The following is a 25,086-nucleotide window of genomic DNA, read 5'->3' as shown; positions in this document are numbered from 1 at the left end:
GTTAGGACTCTAGCTAGGAGAGTCCTAATTGAGAGGGACATTCATGTAAAACCTACCTAAGCCGACCCCTATTAAAGAGGTGAAGTGGCTGGCTAGAGTTAGGAGGTTATTTCTTAGAGAAGAATAAGGAGTTGTAAAGGAATAGGAGTCTTGAGTAGGAGTCCTATTAGGAGTTGGTTATAAGTAGGAGTCTTGAGTAGGAGTCCTATTAGGAGTTGGTTAGAAGTAGGAGTCTTAAGTAAGAGTCCTATTAGGAGTTAGGGTTTAGAAGCCCTATAAATAGTCATGTATTCTACCTCTTTTCATAAGCAATAGATGAATCTTTTCTACAGCCTTTGAGCAGCAACTTGGAGGGAGGAAAACCCCTATAGAGTTCCGAGGAGGCCGATCCCCTAAAGAGATCAACCCCAAGTTTAGAATCTGCAAGGGTTCTAACAAACACTAACACTGGGTGGTACCACCACCTGACATAGTCTCGAAGATTGTGTATAGGCAGTACCACCGCCAGACCCTACTATAAGACATTGAATAGGCCAAATAGCAGGCCCAATTCAGCCCTGATTTAGGCCTAATGGTCTCCTAAATGAGTTGGCATAATTCCAACCCAATTATAAGAAAAAACTACTTCGATCTAGACAATTATTATAAAGCATTAATCACATGTTGTCCGGTATATCATTGGTTCATCGACGTTTCGTCCAATCCTTCGGCACATCATCTTCTTTTGTGGTCTTTTGCCCAATCGGTATATTGACATCCTCAACTCCGATCTCCTTGGTGCAATGTCCACTCTTCTAAGCCTGATGTCCGAACCCATGGCACGAAGCCTTCTGCTGACACAACGACCGATCCTCTGGGTCGATATATAATCTTCTGACATATTCCACTCTAGCCCAATATTGATTCTATTGCTTTAATCGATTTATCTTCCCTGATCGAAGCTAGTCCCGCGTCACTTAAACACACATTAGATCATAACTTTATCAATTAATTTCATCATCAAAATCTGAGATTCAATAGAATGGATCTAAATATCCATCATTTAGCAACTTTTGAATCCTTCTCTCATGGTTGTGACCTAGCCTACAATGTCATAAGTATGCACTATTCACCTCATCTCATTTCCTCTTGGACACACTTACATTCATGAAATGTGGAGTAGTGTCTAGCATAAACAAACCATTATGCAATGTTCCTCTCGTGATGATCTCATCATCTAATAATATTGAACAACCATTGTTTACAAAAACTAATTTATATCCACTAACTATCATGAAATAGAAATAATATTTTTGATAATAGAAGGAACCAAATAGCATGCATCCAATGTAGTTAGCTCTACCAGGCAGATGTAGGATGACCTCGCCAACAATTACTGTAACAACTTGTGCTCCATTGCTCATCTTGGAGTCCATCTCACCACTCGTCAATCTCCTAGGTCTTGCTAGAACCTATAATGAATTATAAATATGATAAGCATTACCGATATCCAATACCCATGTGTTATCATAAGAGTCTGACAAATGGAAATTGATCATAAATGTACCCGAAGCTTCTCTAAGCTTTTATTTCACCTTCTCTGAAAGGTACTCTTTGTAGTTCATCTTCTAGTGCCCATCTTTGCCGTAGTAGAAGCGCTGGCCTTTGTCCTTTGTCGGATCCTTTTTAGCAACCTTTTCTTTACCCGATCTGCCCTTGCACTTGCCCTTCTTTAGGGACTTTTCTGCCTTCCTTTTCTTTATGGTCTCACTAGTATAGAGAACTGGCTTCTCTTTCTTGATAGTGCTCTTTGCTTCCCTCAACATATTGAGGAGGAGCATAGGGAGAGTCACCTCAAGCTTATTCATATGAAAATTCATTATGAATTGTAAAAAAAAATCTAGTAGGGACTGAAGCACAAGATCCATACATAAGCTATCCTTTAGGACCACTCCTAGACATGTGAGTTTCTCTATCTACTCAATCATCTTTAGGACATGGTTTTGAACCGGTGTCCTCTCAGTCATTCTAGCATGGAAGAGGCTCTTGGATATCTCATATCGCTGATTCCTTCTATGTTCCTCAAACAGTTTGCGAACATGTAGGAGAATGGATTTGGCATCAATCTTTTTTATGTTGTCTCTATAACGCAGGAGTCATGGATGTTAGGATCGGAGCGGCACTAAGAGGGGGGGGTGAATTAGTGCAGCGGATTAAAACTTCGATTTTAATCAAAATCTTTCGTACGTTAAGAACGAAACTTGAGAAATTTAACTTGAAGGCGTATTCTTAAAGTTGCGCAGCAAGAGTAATACAAACTAAAGCAGTAAGAAGATTTGCAGTAATGTAAATGACAATAATAAAAAGCAAACCAGAGATTACGCCGATTTTTAGAGTGGTTCGGTCAAATGACCTACTCCACTTGCGAGGCCCCTCTTCGATGAGGCTCCCACCTTCCACTAGCAAGTCTCTTGAAATGGAAGGGTAAACACCCCTCTTACAACCTTTTACAAGCAGCTCAACCTCTTACAAATTTTCAATAAGAAAGAAGGAGGAGAACTCTCTAGCAAATTGAAAACAAGACTTGCTAAGACTTTCTAAGACTTTTCTCTCAATCAAAATGCTTCTCAAAAGTTATTACCTCAGCTGAGATTTGAGGGGTATTTATAGGCCTCAAGAGGATTCAAATTTTGGGCTCCAAAATTTGAATTTTCTTAGGGTTTCCGGTGCTGGAGGTGCCACCGCCCAACCAGGCGGTGCCACCGCCCAGCCAGGAGGTGTCACCGCCCAGCTTGGCGGTGCCACCGCCTACAGTGTTTTCAGCCCAACTACAGTGTTTTCAGCCACTAGTTGGGCTTCAATCTTGGCTCTCTAGTTCGCTGGTTTAGCTTAATTTTTAGCCTAAACCAACTCTGACTTTGGGCCCAGTTGGCCCCTAACCAGGATATAGGATTATCTCTTAATCCTAATCCTAATTACAAGTGGACTACATAACCAAAACACATCCTAAGCAAATTTTCAACCGCGAACGTCGAGTCTTGTTCCGGCAAGCTTTCCGACGAACTTCTTCCGACGGACTCCCTGCAAGCTCCCAATCTTTGTGATGACTTTTAACGAGTAGCCGAGCCTTCTCGGTGATCTCCGCGAGCCTCCGACGATTTCTTCGGCGAACTTCCGACACGTTCCCGATTTCTTCTCGGATGGTTCCGGCAGCATCTCCGATGATTCTTCGGTCTCTTAAACGTCCATCGAGCTCGACTCCGGTATCCTTGCTTTATTTTTTCTGGTTATCGTAGTTAATCCTGCACACTTAACTCAATAATATGGATTAGATCAATTAACCCACCAATTGATTATATCATCAAAATCCGAGATTCAACAATCTCCCCCTTTTTGATGATGACAATCAATTGATGACGGAGTTAAACATAACTCCCCCTATCTATATGCCATATTATGAGAAGATAAAAAACACTTGAATTCCATCCCATTGGATTCAAGCATAACCCGATAAGTTCTAATCGTAGAACTTTATCGTTATCCTCATTAAACAATATAAATTTCAATATAAATTTTGCTACGACAGAAGATAAAGATTTTCAACTTGAATTGCATGATTATACATTTTAGACATGCATTCAATATGATCAATCAATCTTACGATATTTTCAAGGATTTTGCAAGGCATATAAGATAATCATCGATCGATCACTTTTCTCAAGGATTTTGCAATTCATATTTTGTCATGCTATTAAGAATGATATAAGTCATCACTTTTCTCCCCCTTTGTCATCAACAAAAAGGAAAATGAGACTTGAAGCACATATTTTGTCATACAACGATTTTATCATTGAAAATTAAGTATGCAAAAATATTTACGCAGAGTTCATTTTAGAGGAAAATTCAGCATGCATTCATATTATCTAATCTCTTCTTTCTATGAATAATAGAAATTGTAGATGTATAAGAGAGAGATTCGGATAAAAAAAAAAATTCAAGTAGTAATTTCACGAAGTCAAGATCATAATTCGAATACAAACTCATTCAAATCGTCAAATTCATGAAAATCTCAACATTACTTTTTAATCATCACATAAGGCATTTAAAGAATTTTTGAAACATAGGAGAATGATGAATTTAAGCATACAATGTTTCAATCAAATTCAAGTCATGAATGCCAATACTTTCATATTTGTAAGTATCAATTCATGAATGCCAAAAGATATTATTTGTGATTCCAATTTTGCAAGATCAAGATTATAATTTAGATAAAACTTATTTAAATCAAATCGCTAACTTGAAATTCATAATCAAGTCATCAAAGTCGATTTCGAGATTTCACAACATGTCATATGGAATTTGAAGGAGAATGATAGATGGAAAGAAGATGAAAAACTTTACCGAAAATCCAATCAAACAAGTTTATTGTTTAGGGACAATTTAACATACCTAATTCCCTTCTAATGAATTCAAATTGGTCTTCATTCAAGGCTTTTGTGAATATATCTGCTAATTGATGCTTTGTGTCAATGAATTCTAGAACAACATTATTGTTAAGGACATGATCGCGTATGAAATGATGTCTAACGTCGATGTGCTTAGTTCTAGAATGCTGAATTGGATTTTTAGTAAGGCATATGGCACTAGTATTATCGCATTTTATGGGAATATTTTCAAGGTGAATTCCATAGTCTTCTAATGTATTTTTCATCCAAATTACTTGTGCACAACATGCACTTGCAGCAATGTATTCGGCTTCCGCCGTAGATAGTGCAACTGAATTTTGTTTCTTGGAAGTCCAAGAAACAAGTGCATGTCCTAAAAATTGGCATGTTCCGGATGTACTTTTTCTATCTATCCTGCATCCGCCAAAATCGGCATCTGCATAAGCTATTAGATCGAATTTTTCAGATTTTGGATACCACAATCCTAAATTTGGAGTTCCTTTAAGATACCTAAATATTCTTTTAACACTCTTAAGATGAGATAATTTAGGATTAGATTGAAACCTAGCGCAAAGTCCTACACTAAACATAATATCCGGTCTAGTCGCAGTGAGGTAGAGTAGACTACCTATCATTCCCCTATATGTTTTTTGATCGAAACTTTCACCATTTTCATCCATATCTAACTTAGTCGCAGTACTAATAGGGGTGTTTATTGCTTTTGAATTATCCATGTTAAATCGTTTTAACAATTCTAATGTATATTTGGATTGGTTAAGAAATATACCATCACTAAGTTGTTTGATTTGTAATCCCAAAAAGAAAGTTAATTCACCCATTAAACTCATTTCAAATTCAAGACTCGTACATTTGGCAAATGATTCACATAGTGATTCATCCGAAGAGCCAAACACAATATCGTCAACATAAATTTGCACAATAAGAAAATTATTTTCAAAATGTTTAATAAACAATGTAGTATCAACCTTGCCTTTGGTAAAATTATTTAAAATAAGAAAGGAACTAAGCCTTTCATACCAAGCTCTAGGAGCTTGTTTTAAGCCATAGAGAGCTTTAGTCAATTTGAATACATGATTAGGAAGAAGAGAATTTTCAAATCTGGGAGGTTGTTCGACAAATACTTCTTCGGAAATAAAACCATTCAAGAAAGCACTTTTAACATCCATTTGAAATAGTTTAAAATTATTACTACTAGCATAAGCAAGGAGCATCCTTATGGCTTCTAATCGAGCCACGGGAGCGAAGGTTTCTTCGTAATCGATACCTTCTTCTTGGTTGAAACCTTTGGCCACTAATCTAGCCTTGTTTCTAACCACGATACCATTTTCGTCTTGCTTGTTTCTAAAGACCCACTTAGTACCTATGACTAAGTGGTCACTTGGTCTAGGAACAAGCTTCCATACCTCATTCCTCTCAAATTGGTTCAATTCTTCTTGCATTGCAATGATCCAAAAATCATCTTTTAAGGCTTCGTCAATGCATTTAGGTTCAATTTGAGAAAGGAAAGCGGCGTTAGCATAGAAATTTTTGAAAGAAGAACGAGTTTGAACCCCTTTTGATGTATCTCCTATAATTTGCTCTTTTGGATGAGCATCTACATACTTCCATTCTTTTGGTAAAGAAATTTCGGAAGAAGATGCATTCAAATGGCTATTTTGAGGAGAGGGTTCATTTAAATTCAAATTATCAAAACCAAGATCATCATCAAAATTATTTTTCTTTAAATCAGAAATTTCATTAAAAACTACATGAATAGACTCTTCAATTACTAAAGTTCTTTTATTAAAAACCCGAAAAGCTTTAGAAACGGAAGAGTAACCAAGAAAGATGCCTTCATCGGATTTAGCATCAAATTTTCCTAAAGCATCTCTTTCATTTAAAATAAAGCATTTACAACCAAAAACTTTAAAATAGGAGATGTTTGGTTTTTTGTTATTCCATAATTCATAGGGAGTTTTGGATAAGGATGGTCTTATTAGGACTCTATTCATGATGTAGCAAGCCATATTTACGGCTTCGGCCCAAAAGTACTTAGGTAAACTATGTTCATTCAACATAGTTCTTGCCATTTCTTGTAGGTTTCTATTTTTCCTTTCAACTACTCCATTTTGTTGAGGATTTCTTGGAGTTGAGAAGTTGTGATTGTACCCATTACTTTCGCAAAAATTTTGAAAGTCACGGTTTTGGAATTCACCACCGTGATCACTCCGAATTGATGAAATCATGAAGCCTTTTTCGTTTTGAGTGAGTTTACAAAATTTAGAGAAACACTTGAAGCAATCACTTTTGTGAGCTAAGAAATAGGTCCAAGTGTATCTAGAGTAGTCATCCACAATCACAAAAGCATATTTGCTTCCACCTAGACTTGTTGTATCAATTGGTCCAAATAGGTCCAAATGGATCAATTGTAATGGTCTAGTAGTGCTAATTTGATTTTTTGGTTTGAAGCTTGTTTTTATTTGTTTGCCTAGTTGACATGCATCGCATACTTTGTCCTTAATAAACTTTATATTTGGAATTCCTCGTACTAATTCTTGAGATGAGATCTTAGATATTGTTTTCATGCTTGCATGGCCTAATCTCCTATGCCAAAGCCAAGCATCATCATTTACGACGGAGAAGCACATTTCATTACTTAGTTCATCAAGATTGATGGTATAGACATTATTTTGTTTTAAAGCAATCATAGTCATGTTATGATTTGGTTTTTCAATAATGCACATATTTGATTCAAATCTAACGATGTAACCTTTATCGCATAGTTGACTAATACTCAAGAGATTATGTTTCAATCCATCAACTAGTAAGACATCATCAATGGAAAAATTAAATTTGTTACCAATAGTTCCCTTGCCAATGATTTTGCCCTTGTTGTTGTCTCCGAAGGTAACGTACCCTTCTTCTTTGCTAGTGAGCATAGAGAAATGAGATGGATCTCCAGTCATATGTCTTGAGCATCCACTATCGAGATACCGCTCCTAGCTTGTGGGTTTGTCTACAAAAGAGGATGATTTTTAGGTACCCATTTGATTTTGGGTGCCTCAAAAATTGACCCACTAACTTTGTTATTTATGATTGAATTCTTTATAGTTCCTTTAGGAACCCATATTAATTTTTGTGAACTAATTTTCCTAAATGGGCATTTGTAGGCAATATGTCCGGATTTGCAACAAAAGTTGCATTTCATATAAGAGGAAACATGTAATGTAGGTCCTTTTATGAAAGTGGTAGGATTTTGATGTAATCCTTTTACAAATCCAATTCCATTTCTATTTGCGATGTGACCCTTGTGTGCAAGGATCATATCTAATCCTTTGCTACCAACCTTAAACTTGTTTAAGGTTTCCTTAAGAAGCAAATTTTCATTTTTTATTGCTTCTAAGTGCTCACACTTAGAGCATGGAGGAGTTTGAAGACTATCAAACTTATCTTGTAGCAAAGCATGCTCTTTCTTTAAGATACTTAACTTCTTGCTAACAGTTCTACATTCATCAAATAATTCATGAAAAGCGATAGATAGTTCTTCAAAAGATAAATCTTCATTAAATAAATCACATACCTCTTCTCCTAACGCCATTAGCGCGTAATGAGCAACTTGCTCGGTGTTGGACTCCTCTTCTTCGGATGCGCTTGAATCATCCCACGTTGCCTTGAATGCCTTCTTCTTTGATGTTCTCTTTTTGCCTTGAGGACAATCGTTCTTATAGTGTCCCGGTTTTTTGCATTCATAGCAAATCACTTGGTCCTTCTTTTGTTCAAATTTATTTTTTGTATTATTTTTAAATCTGTTCTTTCTTAAATATTTTTTAAATTTTTGAGTCAAAAGTGCAATGTCATTGTCACTGTCCTCATCACTTGATGTTCCTTTCAAGTGGTCTTCTTGTGATTTGAGTGTCATATCCTTCCTGTTCTTTGGAAGGGGGTTCTCGAGCTCGTCATGAGCTTGACATGTCATTTCGTAGGTCATTAGAGACCCAATGAGTTCTTCAAGAGGGAATGCTTTAAGGTCTTTGGCCTCTTGAATGGCCGTAACTTTTGGATCCCAACTTTTAGGGAGGGATCTTAAGATTTTAGTTACTAGTTCAAAGTTAGTAAAATCTTTACCAAGAGCTTTGAGTCCATTGATGACATCCGTAAACCGGGTGTACATGTCTCCGATGGACTCACTTGGTTCCATTCGGAAAAGTTCGTAAGAGTGCACAAGGATGTTGATTTTGGACTCTTTCACTCGGCTAGTGCCTTCATGAGTGACCTCAAGAGTTCTCCAAATATCAAAAGCCGAATCACACATTGAAACACGATTAAATTCGTTTTTGTCTAGTGCACAAAACAAGGCATTCATAGCCTTTGCATTTAAAGCAAAAACCTTCTTCTCCGATTCATCCCATTCGCTCATCGGAAGAGAAGATTTTTGAAATCCATTCTCGACAATAGACCAAAGCTCAAAGTCCATAGAAATGAGGAAGATTCTCATGCGAGTCTTCCAATATGTGTAATCCGACCCATTAAACAAAGGTGGTCGTGCAATAGAATGACCCTCTTGCATGCCGGAGTAAGCCATCTCTCTTGGGTATTAAACCAAATATGAGAGATAACCTTGCTCTGATACCACTTGTTAGGATCGGAGCGGCACTAAGAGGGGGGGGTGAATTAGTGCAGCGGATTAAAACTTCGATTTTAATCAAAATCTTTCGTACGTTAAGAACGAAACTTGAGAAATTTAACTTGAAGGCGTATTCTTAAAGTTGCGCAGCAAGAGTAATACAAACTAAAGCAGTAAGAAGATTTGCAGTAATGTAAATGACAATAATAAAAAGCAAACCAGAGATTACGCCGATTTTTAGAGTGGTTCGGTCAAATGACCTACTCCACTTGCGAGGCCCCTCTTCGATGAGGCTCCCACCTTCCACTAGCAAGTCTCTTGAAATGGAAGGGTAAACACCCCTCTTACAACCTTTTACAAGCAGCTCAACCTCTTACAAATTTTCAATAAGAAAGAAGGAGGAGAACTCTCTAGCAAATTGAAAACAAGACTTGCTAAGACTTTCTAAGACTTTTCTCTCAATCAAAATGCTTCTCAAAAGTTATTACCTCAGCTGAGATTTGAGGGGTATTTATAGGCCTCAAGAGGATTCAAATTTTGGGCTCCAAAATTTGAATTTTCTTAGGGTTTCCGGTGCTGGAGGTGCCACCGCCCAACCAGGCGGTGCCACCGCCCAGCGCTCGGGTGCTGGGCGGTGCCACCGCCCAGCCAGGAGGTGTCACCGCTCAGCTAGGCGGTGCCACCGCCTACAGTGTTTTCAGCCCAACTACAGTGTTTTCAGCCACTAGTTGGGCTTCAATCTTGGCTCTCTAGTTCGCTGGTTTAGCTTAATTTTTAGCCTAAACTAACTCTGACTTTGGGCCCAGTTGGCCCCTAACCAGGATATAGGATTATCTCTTAATCCTAATCCTAATTACAAGTGGACTACATAACCAAAACACATCCTAAGCAAATTTTCAACCGCGAACGTCGAGTCTTGTTCCGGCGAGCTTTCCGACGAACTTCTTCCGACGGACTCCCTGCAAGCTCCCAATCTTTGTGATGACTTTTAACGAGTAGCCGAGCCTTCTCGGTGATCTCCGCGAGCCTCCGACGATTTCTTCGGCGAACTTCCGACACGTTCCCGATTTCTTCTCGGATGGTTCCGGCAGCATCTCCGATGATTCTTCGGTCTCTTAAACGTCAATCGAGCTCGACTCCGGTATCCTTGCTTTATGTTTTCTGGTTATCGTAGTTAATCCTGCACACTTAACTCAATAATATGGATTAGATCAATTAACCCACCAATTGATTATATCATCAAAATCCGAGATTCAACAATGGAGCCCAACATGTAACACTGAGCAAGAGTAGAGTTGTCTATATACTTCACGTAGTGAGCGATCTCATCCTTGCTTGCCCCTTCCTTGGGCCTAGGCATCACTATATCAAGGACATACACGATTTTCTCCGTCATGAGAACAATCCTCAAGTTACAGAGCCAATTCGTATAATTTTGACTAGTGAGGAGGTTGATATCAAGTATGCCACATAAGGGATTTAAAAGTGATATTTTCTAAAAATAAAGATACAGCAGAAATAAATAACAGTCAGATTTTATAAAAATAAACAATCAAGATATAAAATTCTATCTTAATATGCTCCCACTATTTTATTGGTAAGTTACACAACACAATCAACATGTGAAACGGAAGTCTTTGACAGACTTCTAGTGGGATCGGGATCCAATCAGCGTCGTAGTGTAACCTCGAGGGACTCGACCAATCATACTAAGCTATAAAGGTAGGCAACTCTTGTCGATTACAACTCCTTGTGATTCCTGTCTTGTTCGACCTCCGAATCACCATGTGTTAGGATCGAGAGCACTAAGAGGGGGGGGGGGGGTGAATTAGTGCAGCGGATAACTTTGTACGATTAAAATCGAAAGCTGCGTTTGAACGATAAAGACAGCTCTATATGAAAGTTGATACTAAGCAAGATTGCAGTCAATCTATGCAGGCAGTTTGCAGCTATGAAGAAAACCAGAATATCGGCGTAAACTGAAATCTGACATTCGTACGAAGAAACAGGTTTACGTCTAAATGCCGATTCGTAAATCACTTGTTTAGATCAAAAGCAGTTTAAGCAGAAGTATAAAGACAGTGTGCTGCTATTGCACAGCTCAAAAAGTAATCTGCAAAAAGCAAATTTACGTCTAAACGCAGATTTGCGTCTAAACGCAGATTTACATCTAAACGTAGATTTACGTCTAAACGCAGATTTACGTTTGAACTTTGAAACTCGTTTGTAAACTCGCAGAAGGCAGTATGCAGTTGAAATCAAGACGTAAACGTAAACTGAAATCTGATGATTGTATGAGGAAAGCCGATTTACGTCTAAATGCAGTTTTACGTCTAAATGCAGATTTTCGTCTAAACCTTGAAACTCGTTCGTAAAATTGCAGAAGACAGTTTGCAGTTATAAATAGAATCAAAACGTAAATGTAAACTGCAAAGAAACTCGTTCGTAAAAGCGCAAAAGATAGTTTGCAGTTACAAGTGGAATCAAGACATAAACGTAAACTGTAAAGAAACTTGTTTGTAAAAGCGCAGAAGAGCAGTAGCTATGTAGGAGGTTTGCAGTAATGATAAAGTGCTCAAAATAAAAGCAAACCAGAGATTTAGAGTGGTTCGGTCAGTCTTGACCTACTCCACTTTTGGCTTCCTCCACCGACGAGGTCATCGACGTCAACTAGGGGCCTTCCTTCAATAGGCGAAGGCCAACTGCCCTTTTACAGTTTCACTCCTTTTGACGGGATCAGGAGACAACCCTTACAGAACCTTTCTCTCTTCTCTTTACAACTCAAGACTTGAAGAACAGAAAGAGGAGAACTTTTGGACTTTACACAAATTTGAGCTCTTAGATTCATAGAAAAGATCAAGAATTCGATGTAGTTCTCTTTCTTTTCAGTGCTGAATGGGTGGGGTATTTATAGGCCCTAACCCAGTTCAAATTTGGAGCTCAAATCGATCAAATCCCGGAATTCCGGGATCAGGCGGTTGCACCTCCTGACTGGAGAGGTTGCACCGCTTGGCAGAGCTCGAAGACTGAGCCTTTGGGCGGTGCTACCTCTGTCAGGGGCGGTTGCACCTCTCTGCCAGAGCTCGAAGACCGAGCTCAGGCGGTTGCACCGCCTGACTGGAGAGGTTGCACCGCTTGGCAGAGCTCGAAACTTGAGCTCTGGCGGTGCTACCTCCTGACAGAGGAGGTTGCACCGCCCAGTCTCACTCGGAGACTGAGCCCTGGGCGGTTGCACCTCTTGGCTGGGGCGGTTGCACCGCCCAGTCTCGCTGGGAGACATAGCCTGGGCGGTGCTACCTCCCTGCCTGGGCGGTTGCACCTCCCACAGCAACCTGGGTCCGAATGGGTTGAACCATTCGACCCAATTTGAGTTTTTCAGGGGCCCAATTGCCCCAGGATTAAGCTAATAGGATCACCTCCCATTTCTAACTTAATCAAAGTGCTAACTACGATTATTTCCTAAGACATATTCTGCAACTTGCTTCGGTGCGTCACTCGCTTCTTCCGGCGAGTTTCCGACGAACTTCCGTCGATCATCTGATGAACCCTCGGTGATGCTCCTGCGGACTTCAGGCAAACTCCTGGACTGCGACGATCCACTTGGCAAGTTCCGACGAGCTCCTTTGGCAAGCTTCTGGACTTCTCCGATTTGTTCCCGCAGAACCTCCGACGACTGTTCGAACTTCCGTCAAGCTCTCGAACTCCCAACGTGATCATTTTCATGACTCTGGCGCAACTCCTGCTGCATGTCTTACTTTCATCGTAGTTAATCCTGCACACTTATCTCAACACATACATTAGACAACAAATGACAATTGACTTCATCATCAAAATCCGAGATTCAACAGATATGACACTAAAAACTCAAGAAGACCACTTGAAAGAAAATTTAAGTGATGAGGACTTTGATGAAGACTTGGTACTCTTGACAAAAAAGTATAAAAAATTCATAAAAAGAAATAAATTTAAAAATGATACAAAAATAAATTTGAACCTAAGAAAGAATAAGTGATATGCTCTGAATGCAAAAAGCCAGGACACTTCAAGAGTGAATGTCCCCAAGCAAAGAGGAAACAACCGAAGAAGTAGAAGGCTTTTAAAGCAACTTGGGATGACTCAAGTGCATCCGAAGAAGAAGAGCCAACCAACACCGAGCAAGTTACTCACTATGCGCTAATGGTTATTGGAGATGAGGTGAGTAGTTCCTTTTATGTAAATTTATCCTTTGATGAACTATTAAATTTATTTTCATGATTTATTTGATGAATATAAATTAATTAGTAAAAAATATAAATTATTAAAAAAAGAGCATTGGCAAAGGATATGTCACCTTCGGAGACAATAACAAAGGTTAAATCGTTGGCAAAGGAACCATATGTAACACATCCAACTTTTTTATTGAAGATGTGTTATTAGTTGATGGCTTAAAGCATAACCTTTTGAGCATTAGTCAATTATGTGATACAGGATATATTGTTAGATTTGAATCGAATGCTTATATCATAGAAAAATCATACAAAAACATATCTATAATTGCCCTAAAATAAAATAATATATACACTATCAACATTGATGATCTTTTTAATGAAATATGTCTTTTGATTTTAAATGATGATGCTTGGCTTTGACATAGGAGATTAGGTCATGCTAGCATAAAACTAATATCTCAAATCTCATCTAATCAACTTGTAAAAGGAATTCCTCACATTAAGTTCATTAAAGACAATATATGTGATGCATGTCAACTAGGAAAATAAATAAAAAGTAGCTTCAAACCAAAGAACCAAATAAGCACCTCTAAACCATTGCAATTGATCCATATGGACTTGTTCGGACCAATTGCTACATCAAGTCTAGGAGGTAGTAAATACGCCTTTGTTATCGTGGATGATTATAGTAGATACACATAGACTTACTTTTTGGCACATAAAAGTGATTACTTTAGGTATTTCTCTAAGTTTTATAAACTTGTTCAAAACGAAAAGGGTTTTATGATTTCATCAATTCGAAGTGATCACGATGGTGAATTTCAAAACCATGATTTCCAATAATTTTGTGAATCTAATAGATACAATCACAATTTATCTACTTCAAAAAATTCTCAACAAAATGAAGTAGTAGAAAGAAAAAATAGAAACTTACAAGAAATGATAAGAACCATGTTAAATGAAGATAGCCTACCCAAATATTTTTGGGCCAAAGCCGTAAATACGATATGCTATATCATAAATAGGGTTCTAGTAAGGCCATTACTATCCAAAACTCCTTATGAGTTGTGGAACAACAAAAAAACCCAACGTTTCATATTTTAAAGTTTTTGGATGTAAATACTTTATCTTGAATGAATTAGATATCTTAGGAAAGTTTGATGCAAAATCCGATGAAAGAATTTTTGTTAGTTGTTTTTCTATTTCTAAGGCTTTTTGTATCTTGAACAAAAGAACCTTGATTATAGAAGAGTCTATTCATGTGGTTTTTAATGAAGTTTTCGTAACTAAGAAAAATGATTTTGATGATGATCTTAACTTTGATTCTTTAAATTTAAATAAAACCCTTTCTCCATCTAGCAACTTGGATGCATCTTCTTCTGAAACATCCTTACCCAAGGAATGGAAGATGTAGATGCTCATCCTAAGGAGCTAATCATAGGAGACACATCAAAAGGGGGTTCAAACTCATTCTTCTCTTAAAAAATTTTGTGCCAACGTCGCTTTTCTCTCCCAAATATAACCTAAATGCATTGATGAGGCCTTGAAAGATGATTCATGGGTTATCACAATGCAAGAAAAGTTAAATCAATTTGAGAGAAATGAGGTGTGGAATCTTGTTCCAAGGCTAAATGACCATTTAGTTATTGGTACTAAATGAGTCTTTAAAAATAAGCAAGATGAATTTGGTATAGTGTTTAGAAATATGGCTAGATTAGTGACCAACGGTTTTAACCAAGAAGAAGATATCGATTATGAAGAAACCTTCGCTCCTGTGACACGATTAAAAGCCATAAGGATGCTCATTGCCTATGCTAGTAGCAATAATTTTAAGTTATTTCAAATGGATGTTAAAAGTTCTTTTCTTAATGGCTTTATTCCAAAGAAGTTTATGTTGAACAATCCCCCGGATTTTAGAATGATAAGTTCCCCAATCATGTTGTAAATTGACTAAAGCTCTCTATGGTTTAAAACAAGCCCCAAGAGCTTGGTATGGGAGACTTAGCTCTTTTCTTATTCAAAATAATTTCTCTAAAGGCAAGGTCAATACTACATTGTTTATAAAAAATTTTGAAAATAATTTTCTTATTGTTTAAATTTATGTTGATGATATTATTTTTGGTTCTACAAATGAATCCTTTTGTGAATCATTTGCTAAAAGCATGAGTCTAGAGTTTGAAATGAGCCTAATGGGGGAACTAACCTTCTTTTTAGGGTGTGAAAAGTATTATAAAAGTGAGAAGAGTTCTCCTCCTCTCTCTCTTTGCCTTGTAACCATCCAAGAAAGAGGAGTGAAACTTGTAATGGTTGTCTCCTAAACCCGAAAAAAGGAGAAAGCACCGTAAAAGGTGGTTGGTCTTCGCCTATTGAAGGAAGGCCTTTAGTGGAAGCCGGTGACCTTGACAAAGGACGAATCCGAAGTGGATGTAGGTCTCATTGACCGAACCACTCTAAATTCTGGTTTACTTTTCATTTTATGCAATTTACTTTACTGCAAATCTCATTGAGCTTCTCCTTACATTCTTATGAAAGTCTTAAGTTCAACATCTTTCCGAAATGATTTGAATCGAGAAAAATTTCTATGAAATCGAAGAATTAGTACCGCTCTTGATCCTAACAATTAGTATCAAAGAAAAGGTTCACTCTTATTTTGATTTAAAACCTAAGAGAGATGGCATTTGCCGGCAACCAAGAGGGTCATTCAATTACACGTCCGCCGATATTCAATGGGATGGATTACATATATTGAAAGACTAGAATGAAGATCTTCCTAATTTTAATGGATTTCAAATTATGGAATATTATTAAAAATGGGTTTCAAAAGTCTTCTCTTCCAATGAACGATTGGAATGAGTTGGAGAAGAAGACTTTCGCTTTAAACGCCAAGGCTATGAATGCTCGATTTTATGCTTTAGATTAAAACGAGTTCAATCGTGTGTCTATTTATGAATCCACTTTTGATATTTGGTACACACTCGAAGTGACTCATGAATGCACTAGTAGAATGAAGGAGTTGAAAATTAATCTTTTAGTGCATACTTATGAGTTATTTCGGATGAAACCGAGTGAGACCATTAGAGACATGTACACCCGATTTACGGATGTCGTCAATGGTCTAAAAAGACTTGGTAAAGGTTTATTGGATTTTGAACTTGTTAAAAAAATTCTACGATCCCTTCGAAAGAGTTGAGATCCTAAAGTCACAACTATTCAAGAGGCCAAAGATTTAAATAACTTTCCTCTTAAAGAATTAATCAGGTCACTAATGACTTATGAGATGACTTATAATGCTCATGAAGAGTTTGAAAATAACCTTCTAAAGAACAAGAAGAATATGGCACTAAGAACTCAAGAAGACCACTTGAAAAAATTCAAGTGATGAGGACTTTGATGAAGACTTGGCAATCTTGACAAGAAAGTTCAAAAAATTCATAAAAAGAAATAAATTTAAAAATGATACAAAAAATAAATTTGAACCTAAGAATGAATAAGTGATATACTATGAATGCAAAAAGTCGAGACACTTCAAGAGTGAATGTCCCCAAGCAAAGAGGAAGTAACCGAAGAAGTAGAAGGCTCTTAAAGCAACTTGGTACGACTCAAGTGCATCCGAAGAAGAGGAGCCAAATAACACCGAGCAAGTTGCTTACTATGCGCTAATGGCTATTGGATATAAGGTGAGTAGTTCCTTTGATGCAAATTTATCCTTTGATGAACTATTAAATAATTTCATGATTTATTTGATGAATGTAAATTAATTAGTAAAAAGTATAAATTATTGAAAAAAGAGCATGCTTCTCTTGCTAGTGATTTCGATAGATTAAAAGTTAAGCACAGTGATAGTTTAGCTCCATGTATGAAATGTGATGAACTAGAAATACTTCAAAAGGAAAACTTGCTACTCAAAGAAACCTTAGAAAAATTTGAGGTTGGTAGCAAGTCCTTGAACATGATCTTTGCCAACAAGTGTCACATTCATAGAAAAGGCGGAATCAGATTTGTGAGTAGCTCTCACCAAAATCCAACCACCTTTGTTAAAGGCCCTACTTTGCATGTTTTACCCCGAAACAAACGTAACTTTTGTTATAAATTTGGACATATATCTTATCATTGTCTATTTAAGAAATGTAGTCAACAAAAATTGATTTTGGTTCTTAAATGAACCATAAAGAACTTCATATAAAATGATAAGTTAAGCCAATTGATTTTTGAGGCATCCAAGGTCAAATGTATATATAAAAATCATCCTTTTTGTAGAAACGGTTACCATCACAAGCTAGGGGCAAGAGATGGTACCTTGATAGTGGATGCTCAAGGCATATGACCAGAGATCCATCTCAATTCTCTAAGCTCACTAGCCTAGACAAAGGATATACCACATTTGGAGACAACAACAAGGGTAAAATCATTGGCAAATGAACCATAGGTAACAACACATCAAACTTTTTTATTGAAGATGTGTTATTAGTTGATGGCTTAAAGCAAAACCTTTTAAGCATTAGTCAATTGTGTGATAAAGGATATATTGTTAGATTTGAATCGAATGCTTATATTATGGAAAAACCATACAAAAATAGATCTATGATTGCCCTAAAACAAAAAAATGTATACACTATCAACATTGATGATCTTTGTAATGAAATGTGTCTTTCGATTTTAAATGATGATGCTTGGCTTTAGCATAGGAGATTAGGTCATGCTAGTATGAAACTAATATCTCAAATCTCATCTAAAGAACTTGTAAGAGGAATTCCTCACATTAAGTTCATTAAAGACAATATATGTGATACATGTTAATTAAGAAAACAAATAAAAAATAGCTTCAAACTAAAGAACCAAATAAGCACCTCTAAACCATTGCAATTGATCTATATGTACTTGTTCGAACAAATAGTTACATCAAGCCTAGGAGGTAGCAAATATGCCTTTGTTATCGTGGATGATTATAGTAGATACACAAGAAATTACTTTTTGGAACACAAAAGTGAATGCTTTAGGTATTTCTCTAAGTTTTATAAACTTGTTTAAAACAAAAAAGGGTTTTATGATTTCATCAATTCGAAGTGGTCACGGTGGTGAATTTCAAAACCGTGATTTCCAAGAATTTTGTAAATCCAATGGATACAACTACAATTTCTCTACTCCATGAAATCTTCAACAAAATGGAGTAGTAGAAAGAAAAAATAGAAACTTACAAGAAATGACAAGAACAATGTTAAATGAACATAGCCTACCCAAATATTTTTGGGTCGAAGCCGTAAATACGACATGCTATGTCATGAATAGGGTTCTAGTAAGACCATTACTCTCCAAAACTCCTTATGAGTTGTGGAATAACAGAAAAACTAATGTTTCATATTTTAAAGTTTTCGGATGTAAATACTTTATCTTGAATGAAAATGATGCCTTAGGAAAGTTTGATGCAAAATTTGATGAAGGAATTTTTATTGGTTATTCTTTTATTTCTAAGGCTTTTTGTATCTTTAACAAACGAACTTTGATTATAGAAGAGTCTATTCATGTGGTTTTTAATTAAATTTTCATAACTAAGAAAAATGATTTTGATGATGATCTTAACTTTGATGCTTTAAATTTAAATAAAACCCTTTCTCCATCTAGCAACTTGGATGCATCTTCTTCGGAAACATCCTTACCCAAGGAATGGAAGTATATAGATGCTCATCCTAAGGAGCTAATCATAGAAGACACATCAAAAGGGGGTTCAAACTCATTCTTCTCTTAAGAATTTTTGTGCCAACATCGCTTTTCTCTCCCAAATTGAACATAAATGCATTGACAAGGCCTTGAAAGATGATTCATGGGTTCTCACAATGCAAGAAAAGTTAAATCAATTGGAGAGAAATGAGATGTGGAAGCTTGTTCCAAGACCAAATGACCATTTAGTTATTGGTACTAAATGGGTCTTTAGAAATTAGTAAGATGAATTTGGTATTATGGTTAGAAACAAGGCTAGATTAGTGGCTAAAGGTTTCAACCAAGAAAAAGGTATCGATTATGAAGAAACCTTCGCTCCTGTGGCACGATTAGAAGCCATAAGGATGCTCGTTGCCTATGCTAGTAGTAATAATTTTAAGTTGTTTCAAGTGGATGTTAAAAGTGCTTTTCTTAATGGCTTTATTTCCGAAGAAGTTGATGTTGAATAACCCCCCGGATTTGAGAATTATAAGTTCTATATAAATTGACTAAAGCTCTTTATGGTTTAAAACAAGCCCGAAGGGCTTGGTATGAGAGACTTAGCTCTTTTCTAATTCAAAATAATTTCTCTAAAGGCAAGGTCGATACTATATTTTTTATCAAAAAATTTAAAAATGATTTTCTTATTGTTCAAATTTATGTTGATGATATTATTTTTGGCTTTACAAATGAATCCTTATGTGAATCGTTTGCCAAAAGCATGAGTCTAGAGTTTGAAATGAGTTTAATGGAGGAACTAGTGTTAGGACTCTAGCTAGGAGAGTCCTAATTGAGAGGGACATTCATGTAAAATCTACCTAAGCCGACCCCTATTAAAGAGGTGAAGAGGCCGGCTAGGGTTAGGAGGTTGTTTCTTAGAGAAGAATTAGGAGTTGTAAAGGAATAGGAGTCTTGAGTAGAAGTCCTATTAGGAGTTGGTTAGAAGTAGGAGTCTTGAGTAGGAGTCCTATTAGGAGTTAGGGTTTAGAAGCCCTATAAATAGCCATGTATTCCTCCTCTTTTCATAAGCAATAGATGAATCTTTTCTGCAGCTTTTGAGCAGCAACTTGGAGGGAGGAACCCCTATAGAGTTCCAAGGAGGCCGATCCCCTAAAGAGATCAACCCCAAGTTTAGAATCTGCAAGGGTTCTAACACCTAGTATCAGAGCAGCATTCTTGGCGTCTCGCTGCCCGTCCACAGCCATCTATCAACCCTCCACAACCATCCAAAGCAATTCCCACAATTGCTTAAAAGATCGTCATCAAATTCTATCGTCATCTCCACCACCACGGATCATCCTTTGATCTCCTCGTGAATTACAAGAGGTTCTGGTTTTCTACCTTACTGCTGCTGCAATTTAGTTATCCTTATTTGAAAATCCTAAAAAAATTATTCCTATATTGCTGCATAAACTTTTCGTCATAAAGTTTTCATCTCTACGACGAAAGATACATTGCAGAATTCCAACCGTATAGCACCGTCTGTTTGATCTTGGTACTATATTTCTTCTATCCAAATCTCTACAAAATTTTTATGACGTCTTTGACACTTCATAACAGCAGATTTCCCTTTGATTTTTTCAAAAAATTCTTAATATAAACCATTGATATTTTACGTCTAATCTGCTATACTTGAAAATCTGCATTATAAAATTTCAGCCGCATAGCACTGTTTCTTTGATCTTGATACTACGTTGTTTCTACCCAAATATCTACCAAATTTTTATGATAGCTTTGACACTTCCTAATAGTGGATTTCCCTTTGGTTTCATCAAAAAATTCTCAATATAAACTACTGATCTTTTACGTCCAATCTGCTAGACTTAAAAATCTGTGCTGCAGAAAATTTCAGCCGCATATTGTTGCCTTAACCCATCTATTTGCAATCTTTTTTGAATGAAATTTCTTATACACTTCATAGATCATCTTGGCTTCCATCGAAGATTGATCTATTGAGGAATTTATCTCTAAAAACGATTTTGTGTTGCTGCAAATTTTTATCGTAGACCGCTGAAATTTTTCGACGAGAATTCTGCTATCGCAAGTTGCACCAATTTCCTTGCTGTTATACTGCCGAAATTTTCTTGATTAAATTAGTCATCCTTGCTGTCATATAAACTGTGATTTTGCTATCAATTCCCTCCTCAATTCTCCCAAGTTTTTGGTGGAAATTATGCCGAGAAACCGTTATTTCTTCGACGACAATTCTACTTTTACAAGATAGCACATACTTGTTGCAACTTCCACTGATTTCTATCAAACCTTTGCTACCATCTACTATAGATCCAAGACATTCATCCACAGCCCTAAAACTCTACCAAGCCACACTCTAAAACTGCACCCAAAATAGCCACAAAATAATCCTAAACCGTGGCCTACATCCACCAATCCACCAACCCTTTCGACCATCACCTCTCTCAACCAATACATGCCTTTAACCCGACAACAAAAGATAGATCTTAGCATCATAGATTTGGTGACATATACTATGGTATATGAGGAAGTAATCAATACTAAATTTGAAGCCTTCGAGGTGCGAATGGAGGATAAGATTCGGACGCTCTTTACCGAACTCAGATTGGACCGACCACTAAGCCCGAAGAAATCACATCAAGGAGAGAGCTTTGCCCAATCGCACTAAGCCCAAAGATATGACTTCCAAGAGAGGGGAAGCTCTATGACCAACCCCAACTATCCATGCATGAGAGTGAAATTCCCTATATGGGAAGAAGGAGTCCCAATTGATTGGATCTCGCACGCGGAGCGATATTTTCGGTACCATAAAACCTCGGATGCATCTATGGTGAAAATTACAGCTATACATCTTGAAGGGGATGCTATACAATGGTTTGACTGATTTGAACATACTTATGGAGTCCTTTCATGGCGACAATTCAAAGAAAGATTGCTGATCCGCTTCAAACCAACCGATTACGAGAATATTGACGGACAACTAGCAAAGATCCGACAAACCTCAACCATTCAGGAGTACTAAACTAGGTTTGAAAGGTTATCTAATCAAACTCATGATTGGTCTCAAAAATATCTATTGAGGACCTTCATTGAGGGCTTGAAGCCGGAGATTCGAGGAGAAGTTAAAGCACGACAACCGTATACGCTTATGGCAGCCATCTCTTTCGCACGACATCAAGAGGAGCAATTGAACCATGAAGCTCAGAGGACTAAGGTCGCTCCTCAACCAGTAATATTAAAGCCCTCAGCCCCCCCTACTGTCGACCAAGTCCCTACACCAAAGAGGTTAACAAGAGAAGAGCTTCGGGAGCGATATATGAAGGGGTTATGTTGGCATTGTGATGAGCCGTGGAGCCGTGAGCATCACTGTAGTAAAAGGGGAGATTGTTGAATCTCGGATTTTGATGATGAAGTCAATTGTCATTTGTTGTCTAATCTATGTGTTGAGATAAGTGTGCAGGATTAACTACGATGAAAGATAGACAAGCAGCAGGAGTTGCGCCGGAGTCAAGTTCATGATCACGTTGGGAGTTCGAGAGTTCGACGGAAGTTCGGACGGTCGTCGGAGGTTCTGCGAGAACAGATCCGAGAAGTCCAGAAGCTTGCCAAGCGAAGCTCGTCGGAACTTGCCAAGTGGATCGTCGCAAAGTCCAGGAGTTTGCCGGAAGTCCACAGGAGTATCACCGAGGGTTCATCGGATGATCGACGGAAGTTCACCGGAAACTCGCCGGAAGGAGCGATTGACGCACCGAAGCAAAGCTGCCGAAGTTGTCTTAGATTTAATCGTAGTTAGCACGTTGATTAAGTTGGAAAATGGGAGGTGATCCCATTGGCTTAATCTTGGGGCAATTGGGCCCGTGAAAGATTGAAATTGGGCCGAATGGAATGAACTATTCGGACCCTGATTGCACCAGGAGGTGCAACCGCCCAGGCCAGGAGGTGGCACCGCCTGGGCTAGGCCTTCCAGCGAGACTGGGCGGTGCAACCTCCCCAGCCGGGAGGTGGCACTGCCTGAGCTCAGTCTTCGAGCTAGACTGGGCGGTGCAACCTCCCTGGCAGAGAGGTGGCACCGCCTGAGCTCAGTCTTCGAGCAAGACTGGGCGGTGCAACCTCCCTGGCAGAGAGGTGGCACCGCTTGAGCTCGGTCTTCGAGCTCTGCCAGGCGGTGCAACCTCTCCAGTCAAGAGGTGCAACCGCCTGATCCCAGAATTCCGGGATTTGATTGTTTTGAGCTCCAAATTTGAATTGGGTTGGGGCCTATAAATTCCCCACCCATTCAGCACTGAAAAGATACAGACCTACACCGAAATCTTGATCTTTTTTGTGATTCTAAGAGCTCAAAAGTGTTGTAAAGCCTTTAAGTCTCCTCCTTCTGTTCTTTAAGTTTTCAGTTGTAAAGTGAGGAGAGAAAGGTCTGTAAAGGTTGTCTCCTGAGCCTGTCAAAAGGAGAGAAACTGTAAAAGGGAAGTTTGGCCTTCGCCTATTGAAGGAAGGCCCCTAGTTGACGTCGACGACCTCGTCGGTGGAGGAAGCCAAAAGTGGAGTAGGTCAAGGCTGACCGAACCACTCTAAATCTCTGGTTTGCGTTTATTTTTGAGCACTTTATCATTACTGCAAACCTCCTTCATTACTACTGCTCTCTGCGCTTTCACGAACAAGTTCTAAGTGCTGTTCTTCCTAATCTGCATTCAGACATAAATTCGTATTTTCGTACATTACAGTTTACGTTTACGTTTGATTCTGCAGAACTGTCTTCCGTGCTTTTACGAATGAGTTTCTTTGCAGTTTACACTTACATTTTGATCCTAGTGATAACTGCAAACTGTCCTCTGCAATTTTACGAACGAGTTTCAACATTTAGACGTAAAACTGCATTTAGACGTAAATCGGCTTTCCTCGCACAATCATCAGATCTCAGTTCACGTTTACGTCTTGATTTCAACTGCATACTGCCTTCTGCGAGTATACAAACGAGTTTCAAAGTTCAGACGCAAATCTGCGTTTAAGACGTAAATCTGCGTTTAGACGTAAATCTGCGTCTAGACGTAAATCTGCGTTTAGACGTAAATCTGTTTTTTGCAGATTACTTTTTGAGCTGTACAACAGTAGCACATTGTCTTTATACTTCTGCTTAAACTGCTCCTAGACGCAAACTGTGTTTAGACGCAATCTGCGCTTAGACGCAATCTGCGTTTAGACGCAATCTGCGCTTAGACGCAATCTGCGCTAAGACGCAAACTGTGCTTAGACGCAATCTGAGTTTAGACGCAATCTGCATTTAGATGCAAACTGCGTTTAGACGCTAACCGTGTTTAAACGTAAACTGCACTTAATCATAAGTAATCTTAGAATCGGCTTTTGCATCAAAATAGTCTTTATCGAACGAACGCAGCTTTCGTTTTATAATCGCTGAAAAATATCCGCTGCACTAATTCACCCCCCCCCCTCTTAGTGCTCTCGATCCTAACAATTGGTATCAGAGCCCGGTTAACTCTCAAAAGGATTAAAACCCAAGAGAGATGGCTTACACCGGAAACCAAGAGGGCCATTCCATTACACGTCCACCCATGTTTAATGGGATGGACTACACCTATTGGAAGACCCGAATGAGAATCTTTCTTATTTCTATGGACATTGATCTTTGGAATCTTGTCGAGAATGGTATTTCAAAGTCTTCTCTTCCAATGATCGATTGGAATGATTTGGAGAAGAAGGCTTTCGCTCTTAATGCAAAGGCTATGAATGCCTTATTTTGTGCACTTGATGAAAATGAGTTTAACCGTGTTTCAACTTGTGAAACTGCGTTTGATATTTGGCACACGCTCGAAGTGACCCATGAGGGCACAAGTAGAGTAAAAGATTCAAAAATCAATTTGCTGTTACATTCTTTCGAACTTTTTCGGATGAAACCGAGTGAAACCATTGGCGACATGTTTACCCATTTCACGGATGTCGTCAACGGTCTAAAAGGACTCGGAAAGAGCTTTTCAGATTTTGAGCTTGTTAATAAGATACTAAGATCCCTTCCTAAGAGTTGGGATCCTAAAGTCACCGCTATTCAAGAGGCAAAAGATCTACGAAATTTCCCTCTTGAAGAACTAATCGGGTCATTAATGACCTACGAAATGACTTGTAAAGCTCATGAAGAGCAAGAAGACATCCT

The sequence above is a fragment of the Musa acuminata genome, chromosome BXJ3-11, assembly GCF_036884655.1.
Source record: "Musa acuminata AAA Group cultivar baxijiao chromosome BXJ3-11, Cavendish_Baxijiao_AAA, whole genome shotgun sequence".
Lineage (NCBI taxonomy): Eukaryota > Viridiplantae > Streptophyta > Magnoliopsida > Zingiberales > Musaceae > Musa > Musa acuminata.
Note: the sequence above shows the minus strand (reverse complement) of the source record.